The sequence below is a fragment of the Myxocyprinus asiaticus genome, chromosome 32, assembly GCF_019703515.2.
Source record: "Myxocyprinus asiaticus isolate MX2 ecotype Aquarium Trade chromosome 32, UBuf_Myxa_2, whole genome shotgun sequence".
In the NCBI taxonomy this organism is placed as follows: domain Eukaryota; kingdom Metazoa; phylum Chordata; class Actinopteri; order Cypriniformes; family Catostomidae; genus Myxocyprinus; species Myxocyprinus asiaticus.
Genome location: NC_059375.1, coordinates 5,436,360 through 5,455,784, shown reverse-complemented (window position 1 = coordinate 5,455,784; position 19,425 = coordinate 5,436,360). Strand labels below are relative to the sequence as shown.

Sequence of the window (19,425 nt, the reverse complement as noted above, 5' to 3'; positions counted from 1 at the left end):
AGATTCAATCCGAATCAGTTCACTGTGTACTGAATAGTTTGGAGGGGTTCAGTGAACAGTAACAGAATACTTAAGAACATAGAACAAACAGAGCACATAATGAAGAGAATATTTACCTACAAATAATTGAAACAAAACCTACAAATGGACCATATTGTTTGCCAGTGATGAAAAAGGTCTTTTAATTAAGTTCAATTCCTGTTTGCGCAGCTTTTAAATGACTTACGGTAAAGACATTTTCCAACCAAAAGAAAATTAAAACACTAACAGTATATGAAAGAAATTAAAAGTATCAAAATGTATTTTGTACCATCTCTCAAGTACCATGTTTCTTAGAAGTACCACGTAAAAACTATGGTACAATATAGCTGCAAGCAACCATTACGGGGCCCAAGCACTGAAATGGCAAGCATTGCACAACATTAACCATAACCCAAAGATTACATATGACAAAGCGCAAACACACACAACATTACAGATCACCTCAGGATAGATTTGAACCTACGGCTTTACGTTCAACAGGTTACTGCACAGTCCACTGCACCACAGAGCCACAACATTGACAGTCACCAAAGGGACATACCAAGCATAGAGCAATCACAGCCAATCATCGTTGTCACAATAATAAACTTCTTATTCATGTAACTATACAACAAAATGAAAATGAAAATTTAACTGGAGAAAAGCCAAGCAACCATTTAGTAAGCCAAATGCAAAAATTTCTGTAACAGAAATTTTAACTGCATGATTTGTCGAGGTGGGGATTCAAACCCATGACGTTTGAAACTATAAACCAGTGCTTTTACACACTGAACCACTCAGTTGATGTGTCAAGCCAATGGCAGACAGACATTACAAGGTTAGAGTCAGCACACAACTGTGGATTATCCTTTGAACTATAGGTGGCACTGTCACAATACTGCTCAGGTATCCTCAGGAAATGATGTTAATGATGCATAAAAATTCTCTTTTAAATCTGACAATGCTTTTAAAAAAATATGTCTGTAGAGAATGCCATAAACAGGTGGCATCCAAAAGTGGTAACACTTCAATTCTCTTCCACCATTTTCAACACCACCATAAACTGCAGTGTGTTAAACTTCATGCTGCTGCTGCAACTGAAAAGTCTTCTGCCCCGAAACAAAGCAAGCTTCATTTACCATCTCACATGTGGCTTTGACTTACAACTGAACATTTAGTCCACTTCGTAGAAAATGCCGAGATGTATATCGTGTTATATCATATATTATGAGTCTGCTGCAGCTCTAATATGCGAACCGTTTAAATGAGACTGTGTTGCACACCAGTCTATTACTGTAGTAACATGATACATGTATGGCACGTAACAACAAAACAAACCGTGACTGGTCGTTTACGTCTCAGTTGCTTCACATGCAAGCAGGCGATTTTCGGCGCCCTCAAGAAACAAATCGGCCAAACAGAAAAACATATCGAATATCGGCCAATTTATCAGCTTCCGCGATATATCGGACGGCCACTAATGTTAACCGATTAGCATGCTAAGCTAATGTTTCCCTACGGATAGCACTGAGTTCAAATAGCCTTAAGACAGAAAACCCAACAGTTAGCATGCTAACCAATTAGCATGCTAAGCTATCATAGCATACAGCATGATAACCATGCTAAACAGACCATGTTGTTTTGAACTACATGTGATGCTGTCTCCAAACTTCTCAATCCTTTCAAAAGATATCACTCCCATATATATCAGAACAACACTAATACAAAGAATAAAAAGTATACCTTCAAACAGAAATGATCTATGATAAGCCCTGCAACTATTCAGTAAACAATACAAAGATCTGCAGTACAATATCTAACACTGGTCCACCTGGGAATCGAACCCATAACCTTTTGAACTATAAATCAGTTCTCTAACACACTGAACCACTCAGTTGACATGCTCATTGAATGTCAGAGACTTCCTGAGGTTAGAGTCAGTATACAAGTGTGGGTTATCTTTTGAACTATAGGTGGTGCTGTCTCAAAACTGCTGAAGTATCGTCAGGACATGTCGATGATGCATACCAATTTTCTTTTAAATCTGACAATGTATTTAAAAGAGATATCATTTTTTAATAAGTGTCAATATGGTGGAGAGGTAATATGGGAAAAACTGGTATCGCTGAAATCAGCATGACTTAAAGGAATCCACAGACACCAACCCCATGATTTTAGGACATACAGGTGCATCTCAATAAATTAGAATGTCGTGGAAAAGTTCATTTATTTCAGTAATTCAACTCAAATTGTGAAACTCGTGTATTAAATAAATTCAATGCACACAGACTGAAGTAGTTTAAGTCTTTGGTTCTTTTAATTGTGATGATTTTGGCTCACATTTAACAAAAACCCACCAATTCACTATCTCAACAAATTAGAATATGGTGACATGCCAATCAGCTAATCAACTCAAAACACCTGCAAAGGTTTCCTGAGCCTTCAAAATGGTCTCTCAGTTTGGTTCACTAGGCTACACAATCATGGGGAAGACTGCTGATCTGACAGTTGTCCAGAAGACAATCATTGACACCCTTCACTAGGAGGGTAAGCCACAAACATTCATTGCCAAAGAAGCTGGCTGTTCACAGAGTGCTGTATCCAAGCATGTTAACAGAAAGTTGAGTGGAAGGAAAAAGTGTGGAAGAAAAAGATGCACAACCAACCAAGAGAACCGCAGCCTTATGATTGTCAAGCAAAATCGATTCAAGAATTTGGGTGAACTTCACAAGGAATGGACTGAGGCTGGGGTCAAGGCATCAAGAGCCACCACACACAGACATGTCAAGGAATTTGGCTACAGTTGTCATATTCCTCTTGTTAAGCCACTCCTGAACCACAGACAACGTCAGAGGCGTCTTACCTGGGCTAAGGAGAAGAAGAACTGGACTGTTGCCCAGTGTTCCAAAGTCCTCTTTTCAGATGAGAGCAAGTTTTGTATTTAATTTGGAAACCAAGGTCCTAGAGTCTGGAGGAAGGGTGGAGAAGCTCATAGCCCAAGTTGCTTGAAGTCCAGTGTTAAGTTTCCACAGTCTGTGATGATTTGGAGTGCAATGTCATCTGCTGGTGTTGGTCCATTGTGTTTTTTGAAAACCAAAGTCACTGCACCCGTTTACCAAGAAATTTTGGAGCACTTCATGCTTCCTTCTGCTGACCAGCTTTTTAAAGATGCTGATTTCACTTTCCAGCAGGATTTGGCACCTGCCCACACTGCCAAAAGCACCAAAAGTTGGTTAAATGACACCAATGGTGTTGGTGTGCTTGACTGGCCAGCAAACTCACCAGACCTGAACCCCATAGAGAATCTATGGGGTATTGTCAAGAGGAAAATGAGAAACAAGAGACCAAAAAATGCAGATGAGCTGAAGGCCACTGTCAAAGAAACCTGGGCTTCCATACCACCTCAGCAGTGCCACAAACTGATAACCTCCATGCCACGCCGAATTGAGGCAGTAATTAAAGCAAAAGGAGCCCCTACCAAGTATTGAGTACATATACAGTAAGTTAACATACTTTCCAGAAGGCCAACAATTCACAAAAAATGTTTTTTTTATTGGTCTTATGATGTATTCTAATTTTTTGAGATAGTGAATTGGTGGGTTTTTGTTAAATGTGAGCCAAAATCATCACAATTAAAAGAACCAAAGACTTAAACTACCTCAGTCTGTGTGCATTGAATTTATTTAATACACGAGTTTCACAATTTGAGTTGAATTACAGAAATAAATGAACTTTTCCACGACATTCTAATTTATTGAGATGCACCTGTATGTTCAAAAGTTACAGGCAAAAAAAGCAATTTCTCAATTCTTGACCCATAGGTGGCGCTGTCGCAAAATGCTGCATGTGCTCTCAGAACATGGTCCTCATGAGGCATACCAAGTTTCTTTTTGATAGGACACAGCGTTGCCAAGATACAGCCTCAAATCCATGTTCACAGCCACCTCGTTAAATGTGTTTACATAACTTTTCAACAAAGTAAAATATCAAAATTCTGTATCATTCATTCTGTGCGGCTCAGTCTGGAGATTATTTTGAGCCATTTTGTGTGCAAATCAGGCAAAATTTGAAGTAGCAGAAGCGAAAAAACGATGAATAACATAATCCAAGGTGCCGGCCACTATAATGGGCGGATGTAATGTAAGGGGTCCACTGGAATCATCAGGAGGAGAGTAATACTTGGACAAACAGTTCAAAAGATACGCACAAAAGAAAAGTGAATTTTTTACATGGTGGTGGTGCTACAGAGTATGTCCTAGAGACCTCCAATTTGGGCAATTCATGACCACCCCTATCAGTGTGCCAAATTTCATCATTTTCCTATGTATGGTTTTATTGGCTTCCATAGACTCCCATTGGGGAGGAAGAAATAATAAATATAGCTGCAAGCAGCAATTACAGGGCCAAGCACCAGCATGGAAACCACTGCACAACACTAAGCACAACCCAAAGAGCACATATGATATACAGAACAAGCAAACACCACAGGATGGTCCACAGTTCAGAGAACAACCACTGGAACAATCCACTGCACCATAGGAGGCACAGCTTTGTCAGTCACCAAAGAACCATACCAAGCTTAGAGCAACACTGCCAACCATAGCACTCATCATAATCAACTTCGATTTCATGTAACTTTTCAACAAAGATACAATTCTAAATTTGCTTCGATAAGCACCAACATGAAAACCACTGCATAACACTAAGAACAAACCAAAGAGCACACACACACACATTTCAAGTTGCCTCAGGATGGATTCAAACCTTTGCCTTTCCATTCCATAAGTCAATGCTCTATCCACTGCACACAGAGCCACAACATTAACAGTAACCAAAGGGACATATAATTTACATTTATTAATTGCTGATCAAATACATGATGGTGCTGCGGATGGCCGCCTCGGTGTGGAGCGCTCCTACTGTTTTGTTGTTTTGTCCTGTGTTTAGTAATCTTTTTTCAGTCAGTTTTACCAGAGACGAACTGCTGAACATTCGACACCATATACCAGTCAATCTTTTCCCGGATGTTGAATATTTGGACGTTTTGTTGGACATTTTAGTTGGAGGCACGGCTGTGTTGTTTAAACGTGCTACGAGACGCAGGCGAGGGAAACGAGCAGGCGCGCTGGTCAAGCTCCGTCGGCGTGGCTTTCACGCGAATCTCTTGCGAATCTCCGCTCTCTCCCTAACAAAATGGACGAACTACATCTCACCTGCACAAACAAGGACTTTTCAAACTCTGCTGCCTTGTGCTTCACAGAAACCTGGCTGAGTGAAGCCATTCCGGACAGCGCGTTACATCTGCTGGGCTTTCAGCTGTTCAGAGCGGATTGCATCGCGGAGTTAACGGGGAAAACGAGAGGCGGTGGAACATGCTTTTACATCAGTGAAAGTTGGTGTACAGATGTAACAACGTTAAAGAAGATGTGCTGTCCTAATTTGGAAGCGCTCTTTATTAACTTTAAGCCTTTCTACTTGCTGCGGGAGGTTTCCTCGTTTATTCTGGTGTGTATATCACGCCAAAAGCGTGTTTGAATGCCGCACTGCAACAGCTGGCTGATCAAATCACAGACATGGAACAACAATACCCAGACTCAGTTATTATTATTCTTGGGGATTTTAACAAGCAAACCTCACACGTGAACTGCCCAAATACAAACAGCACATTACATGCCCAACCAGAGACAGAAATATACTGGATCACTGCTACACAACAATAAAGGATGCATATCGCTCTGTTCCTAGAGCAGCTTTGGGACTATCTGATCACTGTCTGGTTCATCTTCTTCCAACCTACAGGCAGAAATTAAAATCTGCTAAGCCTGTAGTAAGGACTGTAAAGAGATGGACCAATGAAGCAGAGCTGGAACTACAAGCCTGCTTTGACTGCACAGATTGGAGTGTTTTTGAAGCTGCAGACACCAATCTGGATGAGCTCACAGATACTGTAACATCATATATCAGTTTCTGTGAGGCTATGTGCATTCCTACTAGGACTTATTTAACATTTAACAAAGACAAACCATGGTTTACAGCAGAACTCAGGCAGCTTCATCAGGCCAAAGAGGATGCTTACAGGGATGGGGATAAAGTCTTGTACAATCAGGCCAGGAACACACTGAATAAGGGAATCAGAGTGGTTAAAAGAAGATACTCTGAGAAGCTGGAAAACAAGTTTACAGCTAACGACCCTAAATCAGTGTGAAGTGGCATGAAACAACTCACAAATTACAGGATTCCTACCCCCAACCCTGTGGTGGACCAACAACTGGCTGACAACCTGAATGTGTTCTACTGTAGATTTGAAAGGCCCAATCTCACACCCCACACCCACTCTGACCTTCACTTCTCACAAACACCAACACCTCCTGCAACCCCCCTCTTCCCCCCTCCTGCTACTCAACCTGCACTTAATATCTGTGAAGATGATGTGTGCCGTGTCTTTCGAAAACAAAAGAGAAGGAATGCACAGGGCCCAGATGGCGTTTCACCTGCATGTCTTAGATCCTGTGCTAACCAGCTGGCCCCCATCTTCACAAAGATCTTCAATAGATCACTGGAGCAGTGTGAACTCCCATGCTGCTTCAAACATTCCACTATCATCCCCATCCCAAAGAAACCAAAAAAAAAAACACAGGACTTAATGACTACAGACCTGTCGCCCTGACATCTGTGGTCATGAAGTCATTTGAGAGACTGGCGTTGGCCCACCTGAAGGACATCACTGGACCCTTTCTAGATCCCCTTCAATTTGCTTAGAGCAAACAGGTCTGTGGATGATGCAGTCAACATGGAATTGCATCATATCCTGCAACATCTGGACAGACCAGGGACATATGCAAGGATCCTTTTTGTGGACTGCAGTTTGGCTTTCAACACCATCATCCCAGCTATTCTCTGGACTAAATTACACCAACTCTCTGTTCCCACGTCTATCTGTCAGTGGATTACCAGCTTTCTGACAGACAGGCAGCAGCTTGTGAGAAAGGAGAAATTCACTTCCAGCACCTATACAGTCAGCACTGGTGGCTCCCAGGGATGTGTGCTCTCCCTACTACTCTTCTCCCTCAACACCAACAACTGCATCTCCAAGGACCCCTCTGTCAAGCTCCTGAAGTTTGCAGATGACACCACTGTCATCGGCCTCATCCGAGATGACCATGAGTCTGCATACAGAAGGGAGGTTAAACAGCTGGCTGTCTGGTGCAGTCAAAACAACCTTGAGCTGAACATGCTCAGAACGGTGGAGATGATTGTGGACTTTAGGAGGAACCCCCCAACACTGTCCCCCTTCACGATTCTAAACAGCACTGTGGCAGCAGTGGAGTCATTCAGGTTCCTGGGCAGGTACCATCTCACAGGACCTGAAGTGGGAGACCCACATTGACCCCACTGCGAAAAAGGCCCAGCAGAGGTTGTACTTCCTTCGCCAGTTGAGGAAGTTCAACCTGCCACAGGCGCTGCTGATACAGTTCTACTCAGCAGTCACAGAGTCTGTCCTCTGCACTTCTATAACTGTTTGGTTTGGTTCAGCTACGAAATCTTCCAGAGTGAGGAAAAAGACTGAAAAAAAAAATAAATAAAATAAAATAAAATAAATCACTCTGGACCCCACTCACCCTGCCCACTACGTTTTTGAACTGTTGCCTTCTGGCCGACACTTCAGAGCTGAGCACCAGAACCATCAGGCACAGGAACAGTTTTTTCCCCCAGGCTATCCATCTCATGAAGTTAAAACTGCCCCTTTGAGCAATAATTAATGTGCAATACACAGCTTAGTCTTTTTATATTATCCAACACATCCTACCTCTTCTGCCATTACATTCCCTTGCACTGTATATAACAGATTTGTATTTAGATTTGCACTTCGTATGTGTATGTGTGTATGTATATGTATGCATGTATGTATTTATATATATATATTATTTATTTATTTATGTGTGTGTGTGTGTATATATATATATATATATGTCTATTGTGTATTCTATATATACTTTTTTCTTTTCAGTATTTATTTTTTTTTTCAATTTTAATTATTTTTTTAAAAGTCTTGTTGCTGTTTTTGTATTGTTGTGTACTGGAGGCTCCTGTCACCAAGACAAATTCCTTGTATGTGTAAGCATACTTGGCAATAAATCTCATTCTGATTCTGATTCAAAGTGACTTACAAATGAGTAGAATAATAGGAGTGATTCATCCAACAAAAGGGGCAACAATATAATAAATGCTGTAATTTTTTTATTTTATTTTTTAAGAACCTGAAGGTAGTGCGTTAGTATGAATGGGTTAGGTGTACACGAAAAAGATGTCTTTAGCTGTTTTTTGAAAGAGGCTTAAGACACAGCTGCTTGGGTGGAATTAGAAACGTCATTCCACCAGCAGGGAACAGTCAAGGTAAAGGTCCGGGACAGTGATTTTGTGCCTCTATGAGATGGCACCATGAGGCGCCGTTCACCCGCAAAATGCAGGCTTCTGGAGGGCACATAAGTCTGAAGTAGTGAGTTTATAATGTGGGGTGTGGAGCTAGTGGTTCTCCTGTAATCAAGCATCAATGCCTTGAACTTAACACGAGCAACCATTGGCAGCCAGTGCGATTTGATGAAGAGGCGTGAAGTGCGCTCTCTTGGGCTTGTTGAAGACCACTCTCCCTGCCGCATTCTAGATTAATTGCAAAGGTTTGGCAGTGCATGCTGGAAGGCCTGCCAGAAGAACATAGCAATTGTTCAGCCTGGATAGAACAAGAGCTTGGACATGGAGTTGTGCAGCATCCTCTAATAGGAAGGATCTTCCCAATGTTGTACAAGGTAAATCTGCGCAATCGGGCAGTCCTTGCGATGTGGTCTGTGAAGTTCAACTGATCGTCAAACACAACTCCAAGATTTCTGTCTGTCCTGGATGGTGTAATCGTTGACGAGTCTAGCTAAATGGTTCGCCGTAAGCACAAGCAGCTCTGTCTTAGCAAGGTTGAGTTGGAGGTGGTGATCTTTCATCCAACACGAAATGTTTGCTAGGCAGGCTGAGATCCGAGCCGCTATCATCGGATATCAAGTGGAGAATGAATCACTGCCAAGCGCAACAGTCACCATGATCAGCTTTGTATTCATGTAACTTTTCAACAGATAATAGAATTTGATTGTGGAAAACACCAGCAACCCAGTAAGCACAATATAAAATCACCAGAACTACAGAAATTTCTACTGCATGACATGCAGAAGCAGGGATTGAATCCACAACCTTTGGAAATAGAGTCAAGAGTTTAACACACTGAGCCACTTGTTTGCCATGGCTCAGCAAGAGCACAGAGTCAACCAGAGTTTAGATTCAGCACACAAGTTTAGGCTTGGACTGGAGATTCATTTGAGCCATTGTTTGGGCAATTCAGACAAAATTTCAAGGAAGAGTAGCAAAAAAAAATGATAAATGACAGAATAAGATGGTGGCCACTGTAATGGGCGGAGTTTTAATGTATAGGTTTGTAGGAATCATGAGGACTGTAATCAGATGCAAAAAAGAATTGTATTTCTAGGACAAATGGTTAACAAGGTATGCACTAAAAAGTAAATTTCTGACAAGGTGGTGCGCTATAGAGCATGTCCTAGAGACCCCATATTTGGTATTGAGACTATTCATGACCACCTCTATCAATGTGCTAAATTTAATAATTTTCCTATGTACGGTTCATTGGGCTACCATTGAGTCCAAGTCAGAATAATAATAATACTACTACTACTAACGGTTATAATAGGTGCCATAGCACCTTCAGCACATGGCCCCTAATAATAATAATACTAACGAAAACAATAGGTGCCACAGCACCTTCGGTGCTTGGTCCCTAATAATAATACTAATGGATACAATAGGGCTACGCACGTTCAGTGCTTGGCCCCTAATGAATACAGTAATCATTTAGTAAGGTAGAGTTGATTTACAATTCCTTACATATTAGGGCATCATGGTGTAACTAAAATGAAAATGAAAGCCGTATGCTTTATTTGATAAAGCAGTTTTGTGTTAAAATGTGTTTGTAGCCTTTTCTGGATATAACGGACCATCGTCCAACACTCCGCAGATTTTTCATTAAAATGAGCACAGAAAATGCCATTTCACTAGTAATGCCTCAACAAATCTTATGACAAGGATGCCATACAGTTACTGAGGCTGCATATTAGGAACATGTATTGTTAAATTATATGTGCTAAAACAAAACAAAAATGTGTCATGTATTGAAACTTGGTACTTGTCTTTGTTAACATGCTCTGAGGGTATTTGAGCAATCTGGTAATAGCAGTCCAAAATATAGAATGGTTCTGTTCTCTTTAGATTGCTTGGTATATGTGAAGCATAGACATTTTGGCTGATCTGCAGACCATGTGGGACAAAATGTAGCAATTTCTAGGTATATTGTTTTCAAAACCATTCACCTGTATGTTGTAATGTACACCGATGAGCCAAAACATTGTGACCTAATATGCTGTTGGTCCGCCACATGCCACCAAAACAGTGCCAACCCGCCGAGGCATGGGCTCTACAAGACCCCTGAAGGTGTCCTGTGGTATCTGGCATCAAGACATTAACAGCAGATCTTCAAGTCCTGTTTGATGCGAGGTGGAGCCGCTGTGGATCGGACTTGTTGGTCCAGCACATCCCACAGTCGATCGGATTGAGATCTGGGTAATTTTGGGCCAGGGCAACACCTTGAACTCTTCACCATGTTCCTCAAACCATTCCCGAACAATGTGTGCAGTGTGGCAGGGCGCATTATCCTGCTGAAAGAGGCCACTGCCATCAGGGAATACCATTGCCATGAAGGGGTGTACTGGTCTGCACCGATGTTTAGGTAGGTGGCACGTGTCAAATTGATGTCCACATGAATGGCCGGAACCAGGGTTTCCTAGCAGAACATTGCCCAGAGCATCACACTCCCTCCACCGACTTGACTTCTTCCAACACTGCATCCTGGTGCCATCACAGCCCCATACACAGCAGGGTGTGGTGCACTGTGTATTGTGACACATTCCTCCCATAACCATCATTCAAATTTTCTGTGACTTGTGCAACAATATACCTTCTGTCAGTTCGGACCAGACAGGATAGCCTTCGGTGGCCTTGCGCATCGATGAGCCTTGGGCGCCCAGCACCCTGTCGCCAGTTTGTGGTTTGTCCCTCCTCGGACCACTGTTGGTAGGTACACACCACTGCTAAATGAGAGCACCCCACAAGCCTTGCCGTATCAGACCCAGTCATCTGGCCATAACAATTTCACCCTTGTCAATGTCACTCAGGACTTTAGTCCTGGCCATTTCTCCTGCATTCAACACACTGACTACAGGAACTGATTGTTTCCTTACCATCTTATCTACCCAGACCTTGACATGTGGCCTTAATAGGAGATGATCAACGTTATCGCTTCACCTGTGAGTGATCATGATGTTTTGGCTTATCGGTGTATAATGTATGTTGGCCATGTTCACACTAATGTTCACACTCTATCGGTGTGCCAAATTTCACAACTGATATTTAAGATTTCTTTCTTAGTATGGGGCACCATCCACGATGCATCATAATGCAACAGTTACTATCCATATAAGAACTCAACCCCTTACCTGCAGCTATTTATGCCTCACCAATAGCTTATCTCTCTCTCTCTTACTCTTTCTGCATTATTCATCAGCACCAGTGAGGAGTAAGTTCTATCCCTTTTTTAGTGTTAGTGTGTGAATGAGCACGCATGCTAGACAGCAGTTTTTCCGTGTCCAAAGTTAACTTGATAAAAGTGTGCTTCATAACTTGGCACAAATACTTACACTGTGTTTGTGTGTGTTCAAGTGATTAGAATTGCTGATACTGTCCCTGGATCAATGGAATGTGTCTGTATTATGTCTTAGAAAGTACACTGTACAACTGCAACTGTACAAAGTTAAAGGTCTTATAAGAATACAGTACTAGACTCTGTATAAAGATTCATAAATATATTGAAATGTGAAATCACACAGCACTATAGAGCTGTTCAGGTTGTAGTCCAAAATCCCGGAACAGGACTTGCAATTTTTTTTTTTTTTTTTTTTAAAGATTAACATTTTTAATGATTCATAGAGATGACCAAGAAAAACAAAACATATATACAAAGAATCAACATTTAACTCCCACTACTACCCCTCCCCAATCAAAAACCCCACCCCCCAACGAACATCCCTGTGGTCTCACATAAATACACACACACAAATATAAATAAATATATATCATGCACATCTAAAACTACGCCTCTGTCTCCACAGTCCCTCCCCAAGAGTCCCCCAAAAATGTCAAATAACTGCCCCATTTCCCATCAAATGAATCCCAGATCCCCAGCCTTCTACACGACACCTCCTCATTCCCAAACTAGATTTTTAATGCCACTGTGTTTTAAACAAGTTGCTAGATAAGCACTACAGTTTTTGGTTATGTCAGGCAAGTTCAACTCACATGCTTGTGGTATTTGTAGTCCTTATCTACCAACTCGCTAACTTTTAAAAAAAAAAAATTTTAAACAGCAGCTTCAAAATTCACGTTTGAGGTTTGACTGAGTAAACTATGTTGTAGAACAAAACGTCCAAGTATCTTCAAGTAATGTTTACCACAGACCATATTTTACTCAAATCCAAAACTGCCATTATAAAAACCCATAGGCAATTCTCGAGGGTACCCATGGCGAATCAGCCTACCGGGTTTGCCTACAAATTGAAGTCACAGCTGAACAGTTCTATATGTGTGTCTGTTGGATGTTTCTAGATTTATTAATATTCAAAAAAAACTCGTAATAAAATGGTTCTTCACAGCTCTATGGTTTTAATTGTCCCAGTTAATGGCAGATACAAAATATTTACACAAAATTAAAAGGGTTAGCCTATTCTCTCAAATATGAAACACAGTAGGAACTACATATTTTAAGAGTCTGTGTACATTGTGTTCTTTTTTTTTTTTCATTTAAATAGAAAAGGGAAAAAACAAGAAAAAAAGCTTTCATTTAGATTATTTGTGGGGAAAAAATGAGAAATGTGAAATCAGCTAAATTTAACATGTTTATTGCTTATGGAAATAAAAATAATATGCAGCTTGAATATTTATTTGAAATGCAATTGGTCAGCCGGCACTGTCATTTGTCCTGCTTCCAGACATGATGTGCCACACACTATAAAAAAAAAAAAAAAAAAAAGAAGGTTCTTTAAAAGGTATTTTACTAATAATAACAGTTCTATTTAGAACCATATCTTCCGGACGAACATTTTTGTGCTTGAATTTGTGTGTGTTCGGCATTAGGTTTTTTTTCTTTTGTTTTTTTTAATCTGCAACTATCAATGAACTCTTTCAATGCAACATCATGATAGGTTGACTTGCAGCAAGTAGAGTCAACCGCAGGAGTCCTGGCAGCTCAACCGACCAGTTACAGATCGTCAACACACTTTCCACAGGTAAACTTCATATCCTTTTCAATAGATGGTATTCGATTACAATGCATGATTGTTTTTTTTTTTAAATAAACATGTTCATTAATTATGTGAAGCCAGTCAAGATATTGTCATATCTATATTGCTTTTCACCGTTTCAAAGCTGTCGTGATAACAAAGAGTCACGCCCTGGTGACTATTTCAGGGGCAGATTCACAGCTAAATATAGCTAAATATGAAGCAAAACGTAACTGGTGGATTGGAAATTCTCTAGAATTTACTCCGAATGGTGCCAAAAACAAAAAACATCCAGTGAGGGGCAGTTCTGTGGATGGAAATGCCTTGATGATGAGAGAGTTCAACACAGAATGGCTAGACTGGTTCGAACTGACAAAGTCTACGGTAACTCAGATAACTACTCAATTGTGGTGAGAAGAATATCATCTCAGAATGCTATTCTGAGATGCGGGTTGGTGCTGTTTTGGCGGCAATTTTGCATTTTTCTATTTAACACAGTTCTATTTTCCATTACAAATTACATTATCAGCAGAAGTTTAATTACACAATTAACATGAATTCCAGAGTTTCTTGATCATTTTCTTGAAGTCTTCCTTCAGCTTTAATGACAGCATACACTGGAGCTGGCATGAACAAAACCTGATGATCATGTTATTTAGCATGATTTGAGAATATTCCAACGATCATTTTATGTGATTATATGGAAGCAAGAAAATCTGACATTGTATTAAAGTTCCAGATTATTCCCCACTATGCGTTTTGTGTGTTTGCCCTTTTACCTTAATTATGTAGTTTGAAAGTCATTGTCATTGTGGTTTAAGGAGCGGGTGTGCTTGGGTGAACATCTCAAACATTGATATCAGTGTTTTCTTATTTCCATCATGTGTAAAGCGTACACGTTTACTTGCACGACTTACCGAAAGTGAAGCACTGTGCTGCACTGCAATATATCAGCAGCTCATGAAAAACGAATGTTTTGCACGCACTGCGCTCGTCTGTTGTTAACTAGTGCAGTTTTGTCACACTTTAACAATTTTTAGGTTTACAGTCAGCTAATAACTAAAACACGCTGCATGATTATGATGAAGGGTTACAAAAAGCAGTAGACTGGCATGCCACATGAGGTGCGAAGGACTACATATAAATAAAATACATACTTCTCTCTCTCACTAATGATCTTGTGCCAGTGATTAATCCTCCGCGTGCCAATGCTGGCACACGTTCCCTTGCTTGCCGACCCCAGGGGTACTATTTAGAACCATTTTTCTTGTGCAGGGTGAGCAACTGAAATGACTTTTTATTTTTATGCTTAATAATAGGGGTGTAAGTGCATCATTGTGATTTTGAAAATTTGATAGATCGATTATGGAATTTCATGACTGTAATAATACCCAATGTGTTACAGAGGCCGTCTCAGATTACATGCATGCTCTCGCAAGTGAAAAATTAAAGTAACGTTAATTTGATTAGTTACATAACAATTTAGAGCTAAAAAGACATGCAATGGTTGTTAAAAGTATGTCAATTTATTATGCTTAAGTACTTGCACACCTTGTTTTCCCTTGACGCACCTTGAACCTTGTTTTTGGCTATGCCACTTATGTGTATATAGTTATTACTTAGATGTATTACATGTGTTTCTATGTACAGACCCCATTTCAATTTTCACATTTTATTAATAGATTACTTTATTTGTTTCCAAATTGCTGCACCTTATTTTCCCTAATATTTTAAGTTCTATTCATTTAGTTCTATCCCACGTTTTGATTACATTGATTTTGTTGAGTTAAACATACATTTACATTGTAATGTGCAGGGCCCCCCAATAGTTAGATATGACCAAATTGGCCCGGTTGTTAGGGAGGGTAGAGACACATGAGGTAACCTCCTTGTGGACGCAATTAGTGTTTCTCGCTCTCAATGGTGCGCATGGTAAGTTGTGCGTGGATCGCGGAAAGTAGCATGAGTCTCCACATGCTGTGAGTCTCCGTGGTGTAATGCACAACAAGCCATGTGATAAGATGTGCGGATTGACTGTCTCAGAAGCATAGGCAACTGAGGCTTGTCCTCCGCCACCCGGACTGAGGCGAGTAACCGCGCCACCATGAGGACCTACAAAGTAGATGCAATTGGGCATTCCAAATTGGGGAGAAAAGGGGATAAAAATGAAAAGAAAAATAATAATAATAATAATAATAATAATGACGTTTGGACAGCATATCCTAAGTAGTCTTCTTTCAAAAGAGACCAGGGTTCATGAACAATTTTACTTTGAGTATCCTAGTCAGGCCTGTGCTTAAAAAAAAAAAAAAAAAAAAAACCTAGCCACCAATTAAATTAGTTCACCTAACAATAGAAAATTTTATAATGTACTCACCCTTAAGTTATTTTAAACCCATATGCTGTCACATTTTCTTTTAACATAAAAATATATACTTTAAGCAGCTTTATTCCATACAATAACAATTTATAGTGAGCAGGAGCTGTCAAGATTCAAAAAGGACTAATACGATTAAGCACTAGTAAAAGTGCAGTATAATGACAGCATAAAAGTAGTCTATATGACTTGTGCACTATATTCCAAGTTTTCTGGAGCCAAACAGGAGCTTTGTGTTGTATGGACTACTTTTATGGAATTTGATGATGATTTTTTTTTGTTTTTTCTTTGGACTTTGACAGCAGTGGTCAATGTAAACTGTTTTGGTATTGGAAAAGAGCAGCGTAAAGATTCTTGCAAAAAAGATTGTGTTAAGAGTCCACTGGGGGAAAAAAACCCTCAATGAGGGTGAAAAACTTGAGGGTCAATTACTCAGAGTAAATAATTTTATGTATTTTTTTGCTAGCCAGCTAACACAGTCGTGTCATTTTACAGATACAGAAATTCAAATTATATTCATCTTTTCCTTGAGACAGCACAAAAAAAAAAAAAAAAAAAAAACAGCTGACAAACAGGCAAATTGCACAGTACAGTGGTAGTCTTGTATTGTTTGAATAATAATAACAACAATTTTAAACAAATTATAAAATGTTGGGACTTTATCACATTAAAAGCCTTTATTCAGAATATTATTGCATTCAGCACCTTTACTATTTTAAAGGACCATAGAGGACCATTATTTTTGTGACCTCAACAACCACGACCCCCCACCCCCAAAATGTTTGGTCCCTCAATGTTCAAGACATGGTTACGGCCTTGGTTATGTGGGTAGTTGACATGCAATTTCAAGCATTGCCAGCAGTGCTCTGCAGTAAACTTGATAAATTTCCATGCCACTGAGAAAAGGCTGTTTAGCTGCAATGTGAAATGGAGGATAATGGCATTGTAAAAAAGTATTAGGCTATTTAATGTACATAATTGACATAATTACTGCACTTGAACTAACCGAGTAAAGTTAACGTGGGGCTGTTTTATTGTTTAAAGACTTTTCTGTATGCATGGAAAAATCAGATGATCTACTATTGCCATGATGTGCAGCTTACAAAAGAGCACACTACGCAATATACTGTAGAATCCACAATGCAATACGCTCAACCTGATCTTCCATTTCTAGTGTGATGAATAAATCAGAAGTAATATCAACTGTGATTAACATCTCTTTCCAGAATAATTACTTTTAAGACATTTGTACAAAGAACTGAATTAAAAATGCAAATGACAAAAAAATTCTCAGATGATAACTGGATGCCACTCACTGAATAAAACAGGCAACGTGATGGTCATGTGACAACAATGTAGCTACAGTTTGAAGTGTTTACTGCTGCATTGTTTTACATACTGCACTTAAAAATATGAGGCAGTATATAGTAAACAGTACACAACTGTTCCACTACAAACACAGCCATGTTTCTACTGAGAACAGCATTATAAAAAAAATAGTCTCCAGCACATATTTCTAACAGTAAACAGTTTTCAAACACTTTTCTCTTTGATTTTGAATGTTTCTGTAAAATGGTCTTGAGCACATGACAGGGCTTACTGGAACGCCACACACACTTGCCTGTTCACTGCATTTACTGTGAAAACATTATAGCACTGTGAGAAAGTTTAGTTCTATCTAGAAAGATTGTTCAGCCACAAATGAACAATCTGTCATCATTTTCTCACCCTCATGTTGTTCCAAACCCATATGGCCCTCTTTCTTCTGTGCAACACAAAAGGTGATGTTTAGCAGAATGTGTGTTCCATACAAAGAAAATCTAATAATGACATAATAGCACCATAAAAGTAGTCCATAACAACTCTTCTGAAGTCATATTATAGCCTTGTGTGAAAAACAGACCCAAATCTAAGTCATTATTCACTAAAACTGAATGCTGCATCTCTCAAATCTCACGTGCTTCCACATATTTAAAGTTAAGACGCACTGTGCCAGATCTGATGTCGATGAAATCAAACACCATTGGTTCTCATAACCGATTGTGACATGCAGGGTCTGAATAGCCTAAATGAAAATTGAGAGCTACGGAGGAGGGCCGGATATTCAGCTGATAATAACTTTAGATAATGAATTTCAGTCTATTTCTCTCTATCTTATGGCTTCAGACAAATAATAGGTAGGGCATGAGTCGTAGGAACCATTTTAAATATACTTTTATGGTGTTTTCATGTCATTTTTGGAGATAGCCAGCCCCTGGTTAATAGTTGTGTTAACAGTGTGGAAGAGGCAGTGTGAAAATTCTGCTAAACTTCTCGTCTTGTGTTCTACAGAAGACATATGTGTTTGAAACAACAGAAGAGTGAGTAAATACTGACAAAATGCATGCTACACAAATGGGAAATTTTTGCTTTTGTTGTGATGGTGCTGCTCAACTGAAGGAAACTATTTACTACAATATTTGCATGCTTTTATGAAGCTGTGGTGTACGTTCGGAGCACAGTGCTTACCATATTCATTAACCAAGTACTGCCTTGGTACATATCTAAAAAAAAAAAAAAAAAAAAAAAAAAAAAAATCAAATAAAAACATTGTATTGCCATTGTACATGTCCAGAAAACATGGCATCACGACAGAACATAAGCAAATATACGGTAGTACCGTGGTACTTTTAATAAGAGTCGCTATTTATTTGAAATTACATTTCCGGTTTACTAGCGGAATGCTAAGCTGAAGTTCAGAGTCCACCTGACACCTTATTACAGATTTAATATTAAACACAGCCCATTAGAGAACGTCTTAAACGCAGTCATAACTCTATGTCATCATTCATTAGTGATATGGAACAGTAGTCTGTTTGTGTGTGTTAGAGTGGCCTGTGCGCGCAGCTCAGCACCTGAACACACACCTGTCATTTAAACACCTGTTTGGTACGTCACATTCAACGCTTCTCACTTACCTGTTGCTCCAACTCAACTCGGGTGGTGAATTCATATTTGTTTATTTTCGTTTCAGTCCATTTCAAAAGCTTTTACAGTAATAAACGCTTCTCTAGAACTACCGCTACGCCCCGCGGCCCGTTCACCCACTTATCCCAAACCAACAGGCAGTGCTGCCCGAACACAAACTGAGCGCGTCACCGAAGGTGAGCCAGCGGCTCTGAAATGGGCGGCGATCAATGGGTCGGCCGAAGGCTCTGATTGGTCAGGTAAGATGGTTCTCAATCATATTTATAATATTTTAATTTTACTGTGTGTTTTCAATTCAATGTTTAAAATTGTTTTCAGTGTAATTTTTTAGGTGTAAACACTAAAGTGAAGGCAACGTACAGCGAGCACTATCACGTGGTACTTGTGGTGTTTCTCAGCGCTGTTCAGGATAAACCATTCACAGTCGTTTCTGATTACATTCATTTTTTTTAATTATTATTATTATTATTATTTAACTATTTTTCATTGATATTACTGGGAACAGTTTTACATCGTATCCCAGACAGCAATGCTTTGTATTCATAAATGCAAATGATTATCAGTTTTAGAATTCAAATGTCTCCAATAAGACAAAACCTCCTAAGAATTTAAATGCGG

The 19,425-nt window shown here is 39.6% G+C and overlaps 1 protein-coding gene across 1 annotated transcript in view; it reads right to left on the bottom strand.

The window, feature by feature from the left end:
* ppp1r16a (protein phosphatase 1, regulatory subunit 16A) overlaps positions 1–18,950 on the bottom strand; it is a 66,037-nt gene extending 47,087 nt beyond the window's left edge. Inside the window, exon 1 of the mRNA XM_051666766.1 lies at positions 18,798–18,950. The gene's annotated coding sequence lies outside the window, so the exon portion shown is untranslated. The remainder of the gene's footprint in view (positions 1–18,797) is intronic.
* Positions 18,951–19,425: the final 475 nt, after the last annotated feature.